This window comes from Lepidothrix coronata, unplaced genomic scaffold (genome assembly GCF_001604755.1).
Source record: "Lepidothrix coronata isolate B3197 unplaced genomic scaffold, Lepidothrix_coronata-1.0 Scaffold16, whole genome shotgun sequence".
In the NCBI taxonomy this organism is placed as follows: Eukaryota; Metazoa; Chordata; class Aves; order Passeriformes; family Pipridae; genus Lepidothrix; species Lepidothrix coronata.
This window is the reverse complement of record NW_016690196.1, coordinates 2,714,217-2,722,985: the sequence shown is the minus strand read 5'-3', so window position 1 is coordinate 2,722,985 and position 8,769 is coordinate 2,714,217. Positions and strand designations below refer to the sequence as shown.

Below are 8,769 nucleotides of genomic sequence, written 5' to 3'. Positions count from 1 at the left end.
ATACAGTAAGTGTTACACGGCACAAGAGAATTCATTGTGTCCTACTAGACACTAATGAATTACAATCAAGTATTTTTGTTTTGTGCACAATATACACAGAACAAGCTGTACACAAAGAAGAGAACCTGGATCACAGTAAGGTAAGAGTTTTAGAGAGGAAGGGACAGCAGTACATGTGGCAACAACTATTCAGTCTAGAAAAGGTTGCTACATAAACAACCAAACAGGCTGTCTAGAGATGTTGTGGAATCCCCATCCTTTTAAAAAAGAAATCAAGCAAGTCTCACGTCCAAGGACAGGTAAAAAATAGTACCTAGGATTTCAATTTTCTTTATTGTTGTACTGGTTATGTTATTTCCCCCCCTTTTTTATTTCAATATAAGCAGCTTTACAAGTCCTAGAGAAAAAAAAACCCAAACCGATTCTGTGAAAATGAAACAAGTATTTTTAAAAATCACTATGTTTACAGAGCTGTTGCTTCTACCATTAAAAAAAAAAGTAAAACTGTGGAAACACTAAAATTACTAAAATTTAAAGAATGACTAAACCTATGCCACATATTTCTTAAAACAAATAAATCTTAATAAAATCTGTTGATCTTTCTGATAGCTGGTGTGAAGATATATTACAAGAGCATATTTAAATGTTAGTATCTCCTTTCATATTGATAAATAATCTTCTACAAATTAATACAAACCAGTGTAAAAACTATCATGGCCATACAATCAAAACATACTACAAATTCTTATTACTGCCCATTAATGTCCACATAGAGGGAAGAAGACTGACCGTATTTTACGACTAATTATATTTACTACCAAAATGAAGATTCAGCAATGGAGAGGAAACTCTAAATGACACAGTAGCTACATGGCACTATGTAAAAACTACATACAACACAGCATTACAAGCTCAATAGCTTGCAAGGAAAAAGGACAATGCCTACTATGCTGTTATGGGAGCTAATAAACAAAAAGCCCACATGTTCTTTAGAGAAGTGCACGTGCAATTTCTCTACAACTGTTTGCTTCATTGTCTGATGTGGAAACCAAGATATACCTAAAGAAACCTAGAATATTATCACCAGAGTGCCCTTGCCTCCCCACAACCAAGAAAAGTACTAGTTGCTGAAGATGTACGTGAGCATCACAGAATTTGCTGCAGAAGGAGAGACAGCAGACAAAGGTGGTAGGTATTTCATCTAGCTCTAATCATCTCACAAAGCCAGACCACTTCCAGCTAGCAGAATTCTGCTCTGCATTGTGTTTTATGTGCAATACAATAGTTAGAATGCTGCTGTTGCTAAAGAAAGGGAAATAAAAATATTTGTATGCTTCCATTATCCAACCTGACATCTCTGCAGAAAAAAAAAAGAATATGTTCTTGTGCTGTCTTACAGCATGGACTCATTAGTAGTTTATTGTTTCACAAGATAGTCTTACATACAATCCCATTACTGGATAGCCTCGCTATGAGAGAATCTCATTAAATCCTCCTAACTGTTCAGTTTGCCCTATGTTTGGCTTTGAAAAAAGTGTACTAGGGGTAAAAAAAATAAAATATCTTTATACGTGTTTTCTGCTTCTCTGTCAGATACACAGGTTAGGAGGTCTATTTCTTCATATGTGTTAAGTCTGCTGTCCTCCAATAAGTATCCAGACACAGGAATGGTTTATCTAATTTCACTGAATTCACAAAAACATCTGAGCATGAACTGTTTGGTAGTTTGGCACTTTCTAGCATTTCTCAAGTGTCAGTGGCATTTAAAAGCATGATGATCTTCATATCTATAAACAACAGGAATAGTGAGGTTTAGAGAGGAAGTTCCACATGCTATTTTCAACTTCTAAGCTTCCTAGTCATACTGCTTATTCACAGCTTTAATAAACAATGATAAACATATACTGCTAGGCATAATCTACTATTCCACATTTAACATTACTATAAAAACATGTTTCAGTCAGCAGCCAAATACAAGAGGTTTGTCTGGGAAGAAATAGCAGCTTTTAGTAGAACATATGACAGCATTCTATAAAAAATTTCACACAAACAAACTCTTTGTCAGCATTCAAAACACACAGTGATCAGTCCCCCAAGTGCCTGAAAAGTTTTGGGTTTCAAGCTTCACTAGAACAAACTTCATTGAATGTTATAAGAACAAAAGGTGACCTCACCATTCAATGTGTTCATTTTTTGTTTTTGTCTGCAATAAAACACTAGAATGTACCTTGGGCAGGGGTAGAAAAGCAGTAGAATAGACTGCTTTAGGAGAATGGAGAACTCTCATCCCCGCAGCTATTTTATAAAAGTTTAGGCAAACATTGGTCAGGAATAACCTATGAGTAACTGGTCTTGCCTTGGGATGCATGAATCTCCTTTTAAGTCTTATGAGAAGTAGCTATTTGCCTGTTTTTGATTTCTGTATTTTCCTTCTAATTGAAGAATGCCCAGATTTTTGTCACGCTACAGAACATGTGCACAAGTTTGATTACAAAGCATAACAAAAATTAAAGACTTCCTACAAGACAAATTTATGCATGTTTTCTAGGATAGGTACAATTTTTCTTACAGGAAAAAAAAATTAAAAAGTCCTGCAAATCCACACAGACTATATTTGTGAGAACTAATCAGCTCAACTCACTTTTATCTTTACAAGGACCTGAGAAAGCTGACAGATCCTACCACCTCCGTAAGAGGTTGCTAAAAAACATACAATGATATAAAATCTCTCATGATCTCATGAAAAAACTTTAAACATATATGAAAAGGCAGAGATGACAGAACAGAGTCCCTTGAAATGGAGATGCAAGAAGAATGAGGCAGTTATCTAAAAGCTGTCCCACTGAAGAAATAAGTGTTAAAGACTTTCTGACACTTGAATTTCATAATGACATTGAATTCCGTAATTTTTACGTATTGATGAGGGATGAGTAAGTTTTGTAGCCCCCAACAATACAAAGAAAACTAGCATTGTCAAAATATTCAGTGAGGTCCTAAATCACATCAAGGCCAGAAGCAATCACAAATAAAATGGAAAGCTATCCATAAAAGTTATTAAATATTATAAATTACTCCTGTCCATAAGTATTACATACCTGCAGTCCCTTTGTTATCAAGCCTGCAGGTCCAGCCAGAAGGTTAAGAACAGAGCTAATTGCTGGAGCTTCAATAATTGTCACCATTAGAAAATCAGAATATCCAGGAGCTCTTCCAAAATCTTGCATCAGTCTGTTTTATATTTCTGAAGGGAAGGATTGTCTAATTTCTACATTATTCAGTGCCAGATACGAATGACCAAGATCAAATCCCTTCTTTGCTCTGAACCTCCTCCATGAAGTCAGTCACACCGACTTTTTTTTTTTTTTTTTGCCCTTGAATGGATGAGCGAGAACTCAACCACATATAAACCGGAAGAGACCTATGTTAAGCAAATCACAACCCCCCCAAAAATTAATCACTGCTGTAAGTTGATTGAAGTTAATGAAGCTGAAACAACTTAAACCCAGTGGTGAATTTAGCCTGAAGTGCTGTTTCAACTCTCTGCTTTCCAACAGGAAGTTATTAAGGTAAATTCATTTCAGCTCTAATTGTGTAAATAAATGCTGGACTATATGAGCTGTCTCTCACAATTTACACATACTTTTGATTAATAGATTGTGGAGAGGTTTTCTGAAGCAGATGGTTATCAGTTTCTCTTTCAGAATCTGAATGTATGCTTGCAATACCTGAGCCTGTAAACAGAGATCTAATTTGGTTTAGATCAGTTTTTCAGAAAACTCCTATTATCAAGGCCACTTTAAGTAGTTTCCCTTAAAAAACTTTTCATTACAAAATCCCAAATACCACAAACATTAACAAAACCTAGCATTAGTACTGTAAGATGGTAAAAACTATTTTCAATTGAAACCCAAAGTAAGATAGTTTCAATGACATCATGACAGGAGTTTTACAGCCTATAGAGACATTGAGTGATTATTATTTCTCCTTGTGTTAATGATGTCATATTTCAGTGTTAAAATAGTAGATTTTAACAATCTTCCATGAGAAAAAAGAGAAATCCAGATAAGAAACTAAGCAGCTACCAAAACAATATTGGATAAAGGGTAATTTTATATGCCAACTATCATAAAATTCCCTGGGACCAAATGTGTAAGCTCTGCACTGTGCATGTTGCTTCATTTTATAAACACATGAATCTGAGCCAAGGAAGGTGCCAAACTATTACCAAACAATTTACAAACTTGTAAGTTCAGGACAGATGCACCCCAGTTTGTTTATTTTGCCATTAGTCAACTGTAACACTGTAACAACAGAATGAAAAGCACCTGGACTGTGATGTAGGTCCAGCTGAAATGTTGGTCTAACGTGATAAAGACCATCATGCCCTCCCTTTCAGCCTAAAAGCACACAAAATTCCAAGTTTAAACCATTAGAAAAGCACTTCCAATGGATATTATGAATGTCCATGTGATTTCAATGCCATATTCACCAAGTAAACCTAAAAATCTTCCTAACATGCTCATATAACAAAGATAAAACAAATACTAAAATTAAGTCTGGATTCTTTTCTTTTTTAAAAACAAAGTTATTTTGAACTAATCTGAATTTGCTCTGCAGTGTAATATTAATGTTCCAAACAACATACAACAAGAAAATTAAATTAATCACACAGACAGAGAAAAGCAGTGCTAAAGCTCACATTCTAAGGCCACACATTAGCAATTCAGTTGGGAGAGGTGGAACAGTACAAAAAACTTCACACTCCTAAGCAACTCTGTTCCTGAAAAGCAAGCACACAGCACGCTAAAATTTGTCTACAGAAATATTTGACACTAACATCACTAAAACCTCTACCCTGTCCTTATCAGTTAGCCAGACATTTTCAAAGACACCACAGTTATACTGCAAGTAGATTAATAAGTAAAAAATACTATGAAAATCTTTAGCATGTCAAGCTCTTGAGCAAGGTAACACTGCAAAAACCTTCAGAATAAAGACTTATGACAAAAACGTGCTGAGTGAATTGAGTCAGCAGAATATGCTCATCAGAATTAAATGAAGAGGAATTCTGGGAGAAAGAAACAGATAAAGCACCTATTTGAATGTTTTCGCTCCTGTCTGCAAAGGTTTAATGGGACTTTTTTTCTGCTTGCACACAAAAAGCATTTGCAGTAAATTTAGTGCTGATGAAAGATGCCAGATTGATAGCCCTAGGGACTGAATTTCTCTGTATACACAGAACAGATAAAGCACAGAGTGAGAAAGTTTGTACCCCTGCCAAAATGCCTTACAATACACAGCTTATGCAACCATCTTCACACTACAGAACCCTTTGCCTCTCTGCTGAAAATGTCAAAAATATTGCTGCTTAGTGTTCATTATAAGGGAATAAAACATGGAGAGTGTTTTTAGCATTGGTAGGGACAGAATTCAAGGCATCTGCTCATTTAAAAATGTTTATTTTTGTGCTGAATGGCTCTTTTGTCAGCTCTGAACTTTGCTGCAGTGTTTGTAAGGCTGCAAAGTCAATCTGCACCTGGTATGAAAATGCTTTCCTACTAAACAGCATGTTATTACATGCGAAAAATAGCAAAGGAGGAGTGGTTTAACTTTTTTTCAAATAACCTTACATTAACATACATGACCATACACCTAGCGCTCAGAAATTATCTCAAAGGAGAACTAACTTGATTGTTTCACTTAATTGGCACCCAGGCCCTCACTCTCCAGTGATCTGCACAATTGATCTAACTGACTTGTAATGGACAGTAACTCCCTATTAATCAGGTTTTCAGCGTTAGGCTGGAAGCTACACTGTCACATGGAGCAGGCAGGCTTCCAAGGAACCTTGGATTCTTATTTCCCTTACTACTAATAGCTTGGCCAAACAGCAAAAAGCCTCCCCCCACTCCCTGGCCCCTGTCCGCATCCAAGCATCAAGCCATTTTTAGTTGTCAACAGATGACATGTAGGAAAGCAATAAGTTAAGGTTTATAGTCCATAATGGCTCTAAATACAAAATTGCTGACCTCATTATAAAGACTGACTTTCACTTCAAAGGAAGATGTCCAATATAACCCACAGGTTGCAAATTCACTCGATCTCAAACCAGGTGCAGGATTGAGGCGTAGGATTAAATGCTACTTCAGTTCTTGGGAGATTTCCTTTGTGTATGTATGGGTTTGGAGTGGAGGACAGTGATGACAAGAAAATATGGCAAAAAAGTGAATATACTCTCTGATTGATTTTTAAAAAATAATTATTTATAGAGACTATTTTCCTGAGTGTGCAGTGTTTACAGCACTTTTGAAGAAATCTCCTACCACTCTTTTTACTATTTGTAAATATTTGCTATGGCTAAGTGGTTAATACATAGCAAAATAATACTAAAAGACTAGTGCTTTAATATTAACTTGAAAAATAAGATTTAAATTGAGCCAAATAAAAGTAAATGCAAGAAGTATTTAGAACCACTGAAAAGAAAAATATCTCCTTACTATCTTTTTGACCCATACAACTAAGGAGCTCTTTTGGTGCAAGCATAGACTGGAATCCAAACAAACAGGTAGCCCTTTTGATTACCTCTGATTTATTTCAGAAAACAATAATTAGGAGGAAACAATAATTTCAGCACACCCAACAATGAATGTAAATTACAAAGACATAAGGCTCTATGAGGTAAGACTGTAAATTCAAATATTTTCATGTGCAGATAGCTGGATTAAACTAGAAAATATATGGCACAATCAGCCATTAACATAAAAATAACTGTTCAAATGTCCTTGTGATACACTTTAGCGTATTCAACAACTTTCTGCATTGTATTTTCTAAACAAAAAATGTACATAACTTACCATTTTCCTAGGGTTTCAATAGTTTTTCAAAGATAATGACCAGGTCATAAAGAGGTAGTCCTTTACACATGCAAGATTCAGTATATATCTGGCAGTTCTAGTAGGCGGAAAAAAATCCAAAACATAAGTTTAGCCTATAGAGATCCGTGGTTCAATCCAGGCAATTGCTAAGCTAAAATAAATAAAAATATGAGGAAAAGTGTGTCATTTCTAGTATATGAAGAATTGTTAGGGCATTTTGCCTTTGATTCCTCCAAAACACTCCTCTGAATAATCTCAATTAGTCTGAATACTCCATTCAAAGCACTCCTGAGTGCTCTGACTGGCAACAAAAAATTTCCAAAATTAATTAATTAAGCTTAAAACTATACCTAATTTTTTTGTGGCCATAGCTGTCATAAACTCTGATAAGGAATGCTGAATTAGGACATGACTAAACACTTACTCTAAGAAAATCAAATTATGCTTGATGTTCTAAAAGTCCTACAGATGACTGAATTATCAGACTAATTAGTAAGAGAGGGAAAAAGCTATTAAAAACATAAAGTCCAGTTTAAAAATGGATTGAGGTCTATCCCATCATCCAGCTGAACACTCTGTCCATTTCCCTTAAGGCACAGGGAAGACTATTACAGCACTCAGAGTAAAAAAGCAGAGCATGTAAATTTCAGTTATGAAGAACTCGTGCATTTGACAAGGCATTTACAATCTTTTCTAAATTCAGCCCGACCCCTCTTCATGCCACATGCAGATCCGCCAAAAAGAGAAAAACAAAGCCACAATTTTCTGTCCCAGTTTCTGTTTAAGAGAGATATGTCAAACAAAATGACTTTGTGTGGTAAGTAAGCACGTGTTAATCTCTCACTTCATAACCAGAGAAATGAGATATAAGAAATAAGGCAATTTTCACAAATTCAAACATAAAGTCTACTTTTGAACCATTAATTTGAAGACCAGTATACAGTGTGATTGCTAGATCTCTCTTGCCTTCTGCACAAATTAGACAGGGAGCAGGAAAACACGTTTGGGAGGATTCTCTCTCCCTTTCACCATCGCACTGTGGTCGCTCACCTGCCACTGACAGGTTTTAGCACAGGTATCCCTGAAGGATGAACTCCAGTTTTGCAGAACTTGATAACGTTTTGAAGATGTTCTTAAAAGTTATTTCTCGTTAGGGCATTAGAGACATTGCTGAAAGGACAACGTCCCTGCTATTGAATTACTGGTTTGACCTAAAGCGCGATTGCAACAAGGCATCGAGCAGAAACGAACCAACAGGGACTGATACCGGAGCTCCGCCAGAGCAGGATCCTGCACCTGCTGAGGGCGGCAGGGCGATACAAACACCCGAGTCCCGAAGTGACTATTTAGCTGAAGACGCGGAGATCAAAGTCTCTCGTGAAACACCCTGGCAAACCTCAAACTAAATACGTAGCTCCTGGGACTTCACCCGCACACCGAGCGCACACATCGCTGCACGGGGCGACCGGCACAGCGTTTCTGGCCGGCCCCAGCCTCCCCCTCCCGAGCCACCGCCACCCGCCTCAGCCCTCCGCCTGCTCTGCTCCAGGGACACCGCGCCGGGGAAGGAGCCGCAGCGCCGGCGCCCGCCCATGCCGGCTCGGGCGGGCAGGGCGCTCAGCCCCACCGGGACCGGCACCGGGACCGGCACCTTCCCGCTGCCCGCCCGGTGGCCCTGGCCCGACCCTGGAGCTCCCGGCGGCGCCGGGACGAGCAGGAGGCGGCGGCAGCGCGCGGCACCGGGGGAAGCATCTCCCCTTCCCCTCCTGCGGACGAGCCGCCGTCAGCTCACCTCAGCTCCGCGGCGGCTCGGGCGGCCGGGACCCGCCGCCCGGCATGGCGTGGAGGCGCGGGAGCTGGTGTCGCCGCGGTGCCGCAGGCTGGCGGCGGTGCG

At 38.5% G+C, this 8,769-nt stretch overlaps 1 long non-coding RNA gene across 1 annotated transcript; it reads right to left on the bottom strand.

The window, feature by feature from the left end:
* Positions 1-6,853: 6,853 nt before the first annotated feature.
* Positions 6,854-8,738, bottom strand: LOC108493411. Its single transcript, XR_001873466.1, has 2 exons — positions 8,668-8,738; positions 6,854-6,951 (listed from the first exon to the last, which is right to left on the bottom strand). It is a non-coding gene; the product is annotated as an uncharacterized LOC108493411 (long non-coding RNA).
* Positions 8,739-8,769: the final 31 nt, after the last annotated feature.